General features: G+C 37.1%; 1 protein-coding gene across 8 annotated transcripts in view; it reads right to left on the bottom strand.

Moving 5' to 3' along the window:
* The window catches only part of DLG2 (discs, large homolog 2 (Drosophila)), a 2,293,993-nt gene that overhangs the window by 641,660 nt on the left and 1,638,859 nt on the right, over positions 1–13,474 (bottom strand). The window lies entirely within an intron of this gene.

Raw genomic sequence — 13,474 nt, 5'->3', positions numbered from 1 at the left:
AATTTTTAATTTACTAGTTATAAAAGTAATAAGTAATCATTTTCAAACACCTGAAAAATATAAAAATGTAGAGAGAAGAAAAAATATACTTGACTCAATCATCTAAAATAAACCTATTAGGTCGGGTGCAGTGGCTCATGTCTGTAATCCCAGCACTTTGGGAGGCCAAGGTGGCTGGATCACCTGAGGTCAGGGGTTCAAGACTAGCCCAGTCTGACCAATATGGTGAAACCCCGTCTCTACTAAAAATACAAAAATTAGCTGGACATGGTGGCGTGTGCCTGTAGTTCCAGCTACTTGGGAGGCTGAGAAAGGAGAATTGCTTGAATCCCCGGGGTGCAGCTTGCAGTGAGCTGAGATCACTCCATTATACTCCAGCCTGGGAGACAAAGCAAGACTCCATCTCAAAAAAAGAAAATAATAATAATAATAAATTAAATTAAATTAAATTAAATAAACCTGTTAGCTTTCTGGCACATTATCTTCCAGTGTTTCTTCACCCTCCTCTCCACCTCAATTCATCTTATAATATTATAAATACTGAAGTTCAGATTTACAACGTTCAAGGAGAACCTCAGACAATCCTGTTCCTAGGTGCTTACTTTGAAAACTAAGAACCGCAACAAATTCTACATCAAACTTCCCTCTTTTTTTTTTCATTTTCGCATGGAAAGGAATAATTTGACATTTCCATAAACCATTCCAGGTAATTTAAAGTTATGTGGCCATCGACTCCAGATATATTTTATTTTCATGTTAATAATTAGTGATAACATTAATAATGGTTAAGAGCACAGGGCTTGAGACTACAAAAATTTCTTTCCCTCACTCTGCATATCCTTTCTAGTGTCCCCAATCTCAGATCACCACATTGCTCAGAGTCAAAAATGAGAGGCCTCCCTTGCTTGATGTTTCTTTTCCCCCACCACCACAAAGTCAGTTCTACCTGCAAGTATAGCCTCAGTCCATCTAGTTTCTTCATCTTCATTGCTACCACCCTGGTTGAAGTCAACATCATCTCTCACATGAATCACCTCCACAAACGCCTGTCTAGCCTTCTTGGATTCTCTCTTGTTACCTTTCAATCCATTCGCTACACAGTGGCCAGAGTACAGTGAACATGGCTGGTTTGCTTACTCAACTGCCATTCCCCGAATCCCTCTTCCAAGCTGTGTCCAGTTTTGTTCAGGGGATCTTTGCTTAGCAAATATTTGTTTAATGAGTGAAAGAGTAAGACTAAGTTCAATGATTGGGTCCTCCATTTTCTAAGTTTGTAACCATAGTTGATTTCCTTAGCCTCTCTAAGCCTTATCATATTCTCATCTGTAAATTGGATATAATAGTAATATCTATCAGGAAGGCTTTTGGGGAAGATTAAGTGAGATAAAGCACATATAAGCACTTAGTACATATCCCGTTATGTAATGAACACCTAATAAATGTTTGTTATTGATAGCAGTGAAATATTTGTTGACTTATAATATTCTCAACCATTGGATCCTTCCTATAAATTTGTGGAATAAAACTTATTATCTACATTATAGAAATGAGAAGACTTCCAAGTGATTAAGTCCTCTGTTTAAAGCTGTCAGCAATTTGAGCAGAGACTGGATTTTATTTCAGGTCTTCCTATTTCAAAATTTGAGTTTTTTCCTCTTAGGACCATATCCATCTAATGTGATGAATAGTTTCATGTATGTCGTGTATATCAGTGCAAAATGATGACTACCATGGTAATATTAGATGAAAAGTGTGGGAAGAATTTTGTATCTGTTTTTGTTCATAACTTTTCTATACCTATTTAGTTATGAGAACCCTTGCCTCAGTAAGAACACAGAGCAGTCTCAAAATCTTGAGATGGAATACTTCACTTCCTAAGATTCGGCAATGTCATTTCATCATAATAGATGCTATGGCTTTAATAGATTTACACATACATTTCCTCTCTGATTGACAAAAAATAAAAAAAAAAAAAAAGAAAAAAAAGGGAAACTACCAGTTAAAATAGTTTTGAGAATGTAGGCATCCTGGGTGCCAGCTGCCCTGCAGCAGCTGGTCCTTTGAGAGTGGGTAATTTTGCCATCTCATGATAATGCAAAACATAATGTTTACCATCACCCTATGCTCAGAATACTAATTACATCTTAAAACACTGCTTTTCATAGAAGGGAGTGGCTGACATTAAAAAAAAAAACTCTGGAGTCTATATCTATTCAAGCTCTATTTTTTTTCCTTTTATATATAGTGGGATCCTTAATTGTCAATTACTGGTGTGAGAAAATCATAGCCTAAATCAGATGTTCATTCCTGAATATGTGGATCAAGTAGGCAGCTTTAGGACTAGCAGTCAGGTGGCCTGGATTTGAGTCCCAGTTCTTTATCATCTGTGGGACCATGGTGAGGCCACTTTACCTTTTTGGACTTCAGTATCCCATAAAAAGAGAGAGAGCATGTCCAGAATCAGTGAGAGTAACTGTACTGTATAGTACTATGCAGGAGAGTACCCATAGCTGATGTGTGGAGATGTGTACATTGTCACATATCATAGATCTGAAAGTTCTTGCTATCGAGTGGATCAAAGATCTGCTCAAGTATTTGTTTAAATGTGAACAGAATAGAAATTTAAACTTTTAAAGGAAATACTATGTGCAATATCAACCAGTCATTTCACTTATTTGTTCTTACTTAAACACTTTATAAAGTATGGATCCCCATTTTATAGACAGTGGAATTTTACTGACAAGGTCAAAGTGTTGATGAAGACAGGGACATAATTTCAACCTGTTTTTACTTTTTCTAGACCTTCTACTGATAAAAAGATACTCAGATACTCAGAGTTGATTGTTTATTTTTTTTAAATGGTGGTGTTTGTAGGGGAGGTGGGGTAGTTTACATTCAAATTCTCAAAATAGAGAGGAAAGTATGTCAGACCAAACTAGGGCACTCAACTTCCCTTCCTCCCAGAAACTTGAAATAGATTTTGGCTAGAGGGTTATAGCTATTTAAAATTAATTTGCTCTCTTTACCAGTAAATAAACTTCGTGAGTAAAGCCTCCACCTGTATTCATTTTGAAGCATATAAGTACATAATTAGCTTCAAAGTCAAGGAATACTTTGTCACAGTAACAAATGCAGACTTTATCATACTTCTGAGGGACATTGGTTTATGAAGCCATGAGTTCAAGACCAGCCTGGGCAACAAAAGCGATACCCCATCTCTAAAAATCAAAATGTTGTTTACATATACAGACTTACTCCCCAGTCTCACTCTACCAATCTAATTAAGTTGACAGTTTCACTCTTAGTACTTGATGTTACACACATAAGTCTACAGTATTCATCTGCAGCAATTTCACCTTGTAAACCAGAATTGTCTGCAATATCAACAGATTAATTTTAATATTCTTTCTAGAATTTCCTTTAGAAATTTTGGTGCATTCCTTGCCAAAAATATTTTAGAAACAAAAAGGATAGTCTATCATTAGCCCGTATTCACAGAGTCACATCTACATTTTCACCAAATCAAGTATTTTCTAACATAGTATAGCATTACTGAAAAGTAAAATAATACTTACTGAATTATTTGTTCCACTTTGACAATATAATTTAAAGTAACAGGTAATATCTACTCTGTCAAAGTACTTAAATATTTTCTGCCATTGAAATAAGATTTGTGATTTTACACATTTTTAAGTATGTTAACTCATTTAAAATGATCACCAAGTCACAGTAAGTGTTAAAAATTTAAAAAATTTCCATATATTATGCATAAAACACACTGGAAGGAAAGATAGAGAAGTTTTAATTTGGGTCCTTTGTGGGTATGGAGATTATGAGTGCTTTAAAAAGCACATTTCTACTTTTATGTTTTTTTTCAGTTGGACCTATATCACAGCAGAGAACCTAACAACATGGGCTTGGGAGGCTTGGTCACAGCCGGATAGATTTGGGATTTCACCACAGCTCTGAAACTTGGGAGCTCTGTGACTACAGACAAGTCACTTGATATCTCAAAGCCTCAGTTTCTTCATCTGAAAATAGGGATAATGAGATTGTTTTGATTGATTGTTATTGTTATTGAGAGAATGCATGTGAAATACATAGCGTAGTCCCTGAAAAACAGTAATCATAAAAAATGTTAGCTATCATTATGAAAAAGAGACAAGAAACATTTGTATAAGAGAACATATAAAGGGATTACAGTGAGGAAAAAATACTAAAGGGGGAGAAAGAAAGAGCTATGGTCAAGATGCTGAAAGTGTTTTTAAAATTTTGTATAAGAAAGGGAGGAAGAGAAGAGATGAATGGGATTTTCAGGAAGAAAAATATAAAAATAGAGCTTTTACAGCAAGGTACCGGTACAAAAACAGACACATAGACCAATGGAACAGAATAGGGAGCCTAGAAACAATGCTGCACATCTACAGCCATCTGATTTTCAACAACATTGACAAGAACAAGCAATGGGCAAAGGACTCTTTATTCAATAAATGGTGCTGAAATAACTAGATAGTCATATGCAGAAGATTGCAATTGGATCCCTTCCTTAAACCATCTATAAAAATAATCTCAAGATGGATTAAAGACTTAAATGTAAAACCTAAAAATATAAAAGCCCTGGAAGATAACCTAGGAAATATTATTTTGGACAGAGGACCTGGCAAAGATTTCATGATGAAGATGCCAAAAGCAATTACAACAAAACCAAAAATTGACTAATGGGACCTAATTAAAGTAAAGAGTTTCTGCACAGCAGAAGAAACTACCAACAGAATAAACAGACTACCTACTGAATGGGAGAAAATATTTGCAAGCTATTCATTCAACAAAGTTCTCACATCCAGAATCCATAAGGAACTTAAATTTACAAGCAAAAAACAAACAACACCATTAAAAAGAGCATAAAGGACATGAACAGACAGTTTTCAAAAGAAGACACAGACATGGCCAGCAAGCATAAGAAAAAATGCTCAACATTACTAATCATTAGAGAAATGCAAATCAAAACCACAATGGAGTAACATCTCACACCAACCTGAATGACTATTATTAAAAAGGCAAAAAAATAACAGATGCTGGCAATGTTGTGAAGAAAAGGGAATGCTTATACAGTGTTGGTGGGAATGTAAATTAGTTCAGTCATTGTGGAAAGGAGTTTGGGGATTTCTCAAGAACTTAAAACAAAATTACTATTCAACCTAGCAATCCCATTCTTGGGTATTATATCCAAAGGAATATAAATTATTCTACCATTAAGATATATGCACACATATGTTCAATACAGCACTATTCACAATAGCAAAGACATAGACTCAATCTAAATGCCCATCAACAGCAGACTGGATTTTTAAAAATGTGGTACATATACACAATGGAATACTATGCAGCCATAAAAATAATGAGATCATGTCCTTTACAGCAACACAGATGGATTTGCAGGCCATTATCCTAAGCAAACTAACACAAGAACAGAAAGCCAAATACTTCATGTTCTCACTTATATAAGTAGGAGCTAAACTTGGAGTACACATGGACACAAAGAGGGGAGCAACAGATACTGGATCCTACTTGAGAGTGGAAGTTGGGATGAAGGTGAGCATTGAAAACCTAACTATCAGGTGCTATGCTTATCACAGGTTTCAGAATAAGCTATACACCAAACCCCTATGACATGCAATTCACCTATATAACAACCACGCACATGTATCCCTGAAACTAAAATAAAAGTTTAAAAAAAGAAAAAAATAATAAATGCATATTCACCTAAACATTAGGGCTTTAAATAAGTCTTGTTTGATGAAGTACAATGTAATTTTCTTTTCATATTTCCCTTCCCTTGCCCACAGTAAAACTTATAGTTGTTTTGATATACAAACTTTAGCTTTTACGGAAGCCTTGGTTAAAGATTCTGATCAGCACACTTAACTCAACCACAACTAACTGCACTCAGACCTCCTTAAGTTTTTATTCAAAAGTAGGTGTTTGGGGCCGGGTGCCATGGCTTACTCCTATAATCCCAGCACTTTGGGAGACTGAGGCAGGTGGATCACCTGAGGTCAGGAGTTCGCGGCCAGCCTGGCCAACATAATGAAATCCTGTCTCTGCTAAAAATACAAAATATTAGCCAGGCATGGTGGCAGGCGCTTGTAATCCCAGCTACTAAGGAGGCTGAGACAGGAGAATCACTTGAGCCTGGGTGGCAGAGGTTGCAGTGAGCCGAGACTGCACCACTGTACTCCAGCCTGGGCAAAAAGAGAAAAATCCATGTCAAAAAAAAAAAAAAAAGTAAAAAAAGGTAGATGTTAGGTCACAGTATTAGTTATTGAAGAATGTCCCCTAATTACCTTGCACTTTACTGTTTCTATCAGTAGTATTCTTTCTTCAAGCAAATGAATTAATTCCAAACCAAAGGGCCACATCATGAAGAAACCTGATCAATGTTTAATGTGTTGCATGAAGTGTAAAAATGCATGATCAGATTTTTAAAAACCACTGGCTAGGGAATTAGACTGCATGCACTTAAAGATAACAATCAATCACTTAAAAAATTTTCACCCCCTGTAATCCCAGGGCTCTGAGAGGCCAAGGTGGGAGTATCACGAGGTCAGGTTTTCGAGACCAACCAGGCCAACATGGTGAAACCCCGTCTCTACTAAAAATACAAAAAATTAGCCAGGCATGGTGGCAGGCACCTGAAATCCCAGGTACTCGGGAGACTGAGGCAGGAAATTGCTTGAACATGGAAGGTGGAGGTTGCTGTGAGCCAAGACCACGCCACCGCACAGCACTCCACACTGGGCAACAGAGAGAGACACCATCTCCACACAAAACAAAACAAAACAAAACAAAAATCTCAGAATCTATTTAGAAGGAGTAACTCCACACATTTTCTGTCAATTATAATGAAAACAGAAGTAATGAAAAGGGTCTTGTTTTGCTTGTATTCCTGAAGTCATTAAAAGTAGGTTATGAACAAAAAAAGAGAAGCCAAAACCTTATTAAGAAAAGACAAGTAGTTTATGCTCACAGAGAGGAGAAAATAATACACCCCCCACCACACTCACACACATACACAGACTGACTCAAATGACTTCAAATCATGATGGCCTGCCATAATATATATACTTAATTATGCCTGCCCGTTACCTTACTCTTCCTTTTATGAATCATATGGAAGTGTTACTGGGGATCTTTAAAGTCCATCACCAGTTAAGGTTCTTCCTTGTTGAAACTTCTCACCCTAATGATCTAAATATTTCATTGACCTCATTAGGTGCTATTAGTTTATTAAAACTAAAAAGCAAAAGAACAAAAATCAGCATAATTTAGCATTTTTCCAAGAAAGGAAGAGGAATGTTTTAGAGGCGTCTTATATGTGCCAATGTAGTAATGTCTACTAGACTTTTTTCCAACAAACATCCACATGGTTGTAGGAGGAGTGACAAGCATTTACAGCTTAACCTGGTTCACTTGTCAAGTCTGGCCAGTCCCTGCTTTTGGGAATGTGGAAATGAAACTATGAGATTCAGAGATTCTATGTGAACAGAATAAATAGAAACTTGAGAGCTTAATATTAGAGGCCATTTTCTTCCATGTTGACTGTAAAATTTCAAAAGACTATCTGCAAAAAGATGGGGAATAAAGTAGATCTATAGGAAGAAGTAAGGGCTTCGGACAGAAGGTGGAATTCCTCTAATGCCTGACAGTGTCTCATGGCTATTCTTCCCAGTGCTTAATTGTCCAGTTTGAGAAGATACTTCAAATGTCCTTCTAATTCTCTCTTTTGATTAAGTAAGCTGGTGGGTCTTTCATTTGCCAACCAATATTTCTGATTAATATGGCAGACGTTGTGGCCAGCACTTTACATGTGTTGTCTCCCTTAGCTCATTCCTATTTCCCTTTTACAACTTAATTCAAGCTTATCTCATCTTCTAGGATGCCATCTGTGGCCCAGTTAGCTGCTCCAGTGTTCCTCTACTAGGTGTTAGTAAAAAAAAGTAATAGAGTTGCCAGACTTAGCAAATAAAAATACAGGACAATCAGATGAATTTCAATTTCAGATAAACATTAGTAATTATTATTTAGATAAACAAATACATTTTAGTATAAGTATTTTCCATTGAAATTCAAAGTTAACTAGGAATTCAAATTTATAAAAACACAGTATTTATAAAAGCACTCATTATACTGAGTTTATTTGTTTTATTCAAATCGCATAATGCCTGGCACATAGTGGGAAAAGTATGTATTATATACTAGGTTATATAGTCTTTAATGTAAATAGAAACACTGAAAAGTAGATATTGTTGCCTTCATTTCACAGTAGAAACTAAAGCAGAAAGAGGTTTGTAATGACAGGGAAATGATGTCTAGGAAATCTCAAAGTTCATGCCCTATACCATCTACACTTCTCTGGTTTGTTAAAATGATTTTGTGACTTATTTAAGGATGGATCCCAGTTGCCCACCATCAGTTGGGCACAGGACCATACTGTAAACCAGTTGAGTAAAGCCAAGTAACAAAATCTAGATCAATGTTTCTCACACTTTGGGCAGGGTTTGTTAAACCATAGATTACCACTGAGCTTCCCCCTCAGAGGTGCTGATTCGGTAGGTCTAGAGCAGGAGAGAAGATTCACATTTCTGACACGTTCCTAGGTGATCCTGGTAATACTGGACTGAGACCATACTCCAAAAACCACTGCTCTAGGTTTTGAAGGGTCATTCTACTTGGCTCATGTATGATTTATTCCAAAATAAACAAATACTCAATCTTATGTAGACCCAACTGAGTATGTGATAAAAGTTCTGAGCTCTGACTCCAGACCCAACCCCACAATTTGCAGCTTTTCATTATTTGGAACAAAGTCTCTAAGGGAACCTGGACCAGGAGACCACAGCTGCCATAACGTGTAAGGCTGTGGACATGCAAACCATTTTCCAGCACTCATTTTCTATCTGAAACTCTTTTACTGACTCCCTTCCTTCAGCTAAGACCAACTGATAGCCACTTCATTCCACATTTTAAAAATAAGGCTTCTGCTCTCATCTCTAATTCTGAATGAGAGTAACTCGGGTTTATGATCCATAGAAGCCATCTCCTACAGTGAATGTACTGTTTTTCCTCTCTCTATTTGCCACTTCATTTCCCTTATATAAAATGCTTGCAGGATTCTCTGCAGCTGTCATCTGGGAAGCATCACAGCTTTCCACAATGGGGACAGAAATTGCTATTTCAGCATCAGTGATTGGTCTTTTGGCACTTTCCTGGAAAAGCATAGAGGCCAGTTAACAAATTTCAAGCTAGGCTACTTAATGCGTACAACATGGAAAAGAGACATTGAATAGAAATTCCAGAGCGAGAGGGTCATGGGACTGTTCAGTTCAATACGGTGTCCACTGACAGGACTGTTTGTCAACTTTCAAGAGACCAGGTGCTGGTAGCTACCACCTGGATTACTGCAGTAGCTTCCTAGCTAGTTTTCCTGATGCCAGGCTAATTAACCCCTCTACATTTCATGCAAACACACAAAACCAGGTTCAACTTCCTAAAGCAACCCTTTTATCATTTCATTTCCCCTCTAAATTCATAGAGAGATTTGTAACACATATTAAATTAAAACTGTGTTTAGTCTTTATATTACCAATGTCTGGTACACAGTTGTCATATAACAAAAAATCAGCTTCATTGTATGACTTCTAAACCAACGCCATTTTTACACCTCACTGCCTGCTCCAGTCAGGCCACTATATTTTATTTTATGTTGCTTTCTGTCTCTCAAATGTTCAACCAAAGCTAGCCTCATTCAAAGGCAAGTTCACACTCCATAGCCTCATGAAATGTTTCCAAATCATTCAAGGCTTTATTGTACATAATGTCCTAATTGTGAATACATGGCAGATTCTCATCAAAAAGCTGTAGATTTATTTGTTACCCCCATAGAACCTAAAATAGTGGGTACTACACATTAAGAAATACATTTAACAATGCTGGATTTGATTTCCGATTTTCCTCTACTCAAATCTGCTCCAATCCCAGAAATACATGTAGATCAACATATGTGGAATTCATAATTGTACATTTTCTCATTCAAATTCAATTTGGCATTATATCGATGAACATTTCAGTGAAAATTTGAGAACAACAAGGAGCATGGCATGGTGGGAAGAACACTGGGTTATAAGCTAGATATGAATTCTAATCCTGGGTTTCTGCCACTTTCCAGTTCAAGTCAATTTTTTTTTTTTCTGTGTGTTTGAGTACAGTGATCTTAAAATTCTCTTCTAGTTCTGGTGTTCTATAAACCTAAATTCAAGGTCAACCCGGCCTGGCACCTATCTTTACTTGGAAGTTGAAAGTACATCTCAAACGGAGCAGAGTCTGAAATTAATCTTATCTCTTCCCCACAGACAACCCTTTACTTCACTTTTAATTCTCTATCAAGACAAATAATTCCATCACCAGAAAGGGAGGAGTTTTCCTTCTCTTTTAGCCACACATCCAATCTATCACATTTTTAACATATTTTTCTTTAAAACTTTTTCATTTTTACTTAATTAATTACTTTGTGTTTGTTTGTTTATTTATTTTGAGAAAGGTCTCGTTCTGTCACCCTGACTGTAGTGCAGTGGCATGATCACAACTCACTGAAACCTCTGCCTTCCAGGTTCAAGCTGCCTCCTACCTCAGCCTCCCAAGTGGTTGGAACTACAGGTGTACACCATCACACTGACTTTTTTTTTTTTTTTTTGTATTTTTTGTAGAGACGGGGTTTTGCCATGTTGCCCAGGCTGGTCACAAACTCCTGAGCTCAAGTGATCCACCCGCCTCAGCCTCCCAAAGTGCTGGGATTACAGGTGCAAGCTACCACGCCTGGCCTAAACCTTTTTATTTTTAAAGATGGGGGTCCTGCTCTGTGGCCCAGGTTGAAGTTCAGTGGCAGGATCATAGCTCAGCGCAGCCTTGAACTCCCGGGCTCAAGTATACTCCTGCCTCAGCCTCCTGAGTACATCCTTTTCTTTTACTCTCATTTATTCTACCTAATTCTAGCCCTTATTGTCAATCACCTAGATCCTGGGGAAAAAAGTTGTAACTAGTCTTCTTGCCTCCAGCTTTTTCCCCTCTATTACATCTTCCAACTTATTGCCACAATAGTGTTATTGAAATATAAGCCTGAATGTTTTATCTGATATTTAATGGTCCTCAATTGCTCTCCACTGTCTACATTTAAAAAATCCGAGCAAAGAAGCCCTTTATTAAAATGAAATCTTACTTAGAAGTCACACAATGTATTTTTTTTTATATATAACAAATAGAGGCAGAATTTTTGTGATTTCTGCAGCAGAGAGGAAAAGACAATCAGAGCCCAGCCTGCTGCCTCATTCATGACCTTTCAGAGGGCTCTGAGGAATCCAGTCAGGGTGCTATATATGACTGAACAGAGGCTAGTGAGTGCAGAAAGAAATCCAGGCAAAACTCTTTCTCTAAGCCAAGTGCCTTGGCACTGAGCTGTCTCTGCTGAAGGGAGTACCTAATGCACATAAAAGCTTCTTATGAGTTTTCCAATTCACATACAGGCTTCTTATGAGCTATTGGTAGCACTGATCACAGGGTTCTGTGGAACATAAATCGAATCCACCTGCCTTTTTGGATAAAGCCCAAGTACCTTCACATAACACCCAAGTCTTTCAACAATCTGATTGCTATTCACTTCCCCAGCCCTGTCTCTTGCTATATCAATAGTTTCTTCAAACATTATGCAAGTTCATTGTTCAGGCGTCTTTCTCTGCCTGAATTAGCCACCTCCAGACCTCGGTTGTCTGTTAAGTACCTTTAAAAACAAATGCACATCCTGAAGTAGCTTTACAGTTCAGCAAGACAGAGAGGAAAAATGCTATTAAAATTCAATATAAGTGCTGTGGCAAGAGAAACATAGGGTAATGCAGGAGTACATAACAAGAGAACCTTATTTGGTTTTGGGGGGGTGAAGGAAAACTTGGAGCAACTGATGCAGCTGAGACCTGAAGGCCAAATAGAAGTTAGCTGGGTGAATAAAGAGACGAAGAAGTGTTTCAGGCACAGTTTAGCGCCTGATGAGGTAAGGAGGACAGATTATGTCTTGAAGGTCTTGGTACTTCATGTTAAATAATTTGGACTTGAACTTAAAAGCATTGGAAAGTCATTGTACTGCTTATAGCTAGAATAATGTTTTAGAATAATTCTCCAGGTACAATGTGGAGATGTGGACTTGATTAGATTTGGTAGGTTGGAGTTAGAGTAGAAGAAAGCAAGAATTGTTGTTAGAGGCTACTATATAACCCTGATAAAAGATATAACAGCCTACACTAAGCCAGTGGCAGTCAGGATAAAGAGAAGGGGACAGACATGGAGGGCTGATTAGAATCTAATAGATGTGCTGATGGATTGGATTTGGGTAGTGAGGAAAGGAAGAAAATGTTTTGTTTAAATGTCTATCTTCACTTATAAATCATGAGTTTTGATTTATGGTTATGTCTTGAGGGATAAAATCATTTGTCATTCATTTTTGTATTCTTAGTGCATCGCAGGGTAGAACAGAGTCGGCACAGAATATATGTTTGGCAAATAGAGTGAATGAATTTTAGAGGTGGGGAAGTTAGTCAATGACATCTTTGCTGCCAGTATCCACACCTTTTCCTCATCCTTTCCAGTGACTTTGTCCCATAAGAATGCTGTCTTCTCATCTCATCTCATTCCTCCTGGTATAAAAAGAATGAATTCAAATTTAATCACCCTAAGAAACAGGTTATCATTCATAGGCATTTTAGCATTAAGAAAAATAAAAAAGAACTAAAGTGATAGGGCAAGGCCTAAACAAACACAATTGATCACCAATAAGAAGACCTCAAATATAAGTTGAGAGATATATGTAATCCACACACACATACATTCAACCAACATACATTGAAGACCTGCCACAGAGTACCAGGTATTGTATAGGCACTGAGGACACAGTGGCCAATGAGAAAGATACTGGCCCTTGATCTAGGGGATGAAGAAGTGGGGATTTAAAAATTCACATCAGGGGCAGAAGCTTGTATCACTTACATACAAAGCCAGTTCTACTTAAGCACATCTCTTAAACGTTAGAGGTTAGGCTTTAAATTAAAGTTTTGTTTATTATTCTTATGACTATTTTAATTCTCAAAGCTTAATTTCATAAAAACAGGAAAATTAAACCATAAGCCTGAACTCAAGTATACCAAGTGGCAAACTGTAATGTTGTTTCTTATTTTGAACTGTTCTTCATTTACCATGACAATAACAGGTGTGTCGTAAGCCCCCCACCCAACCTCTAGGAAGTGTGGAGCATCTTAAAAGCCAACCAACGTATACTTACACAGGGAAAATACATATAATTTCATCATATGTAATTGCAGCAGTTTCTGAGATATATAAAATATTTAAGATAAAACATTCAGCATCTTTAAAAATT

The sequence above is a fragment of the Colobus angolensis genome, unplaced genomic scaffold, assembly GCF_000951035.1.
Source record: "Colobus angolensis palliatus isolate OR3802 unplaced genomic scaffold, Cang.pa_1.0 Scaffold174, whole genome shotgun sequence".
In the NCBI taxonomy this organism is placed as follows: Eukaryota; Metazoa; Chordata; class Mammalia; order Primates; family Cercopithecidae; genus Colobus; species Colobus angolensis.
Note: the sequence above shows the minus strand (reverse complement) of the source record. Positions and strands in the feature narration are given on the sequence as shown.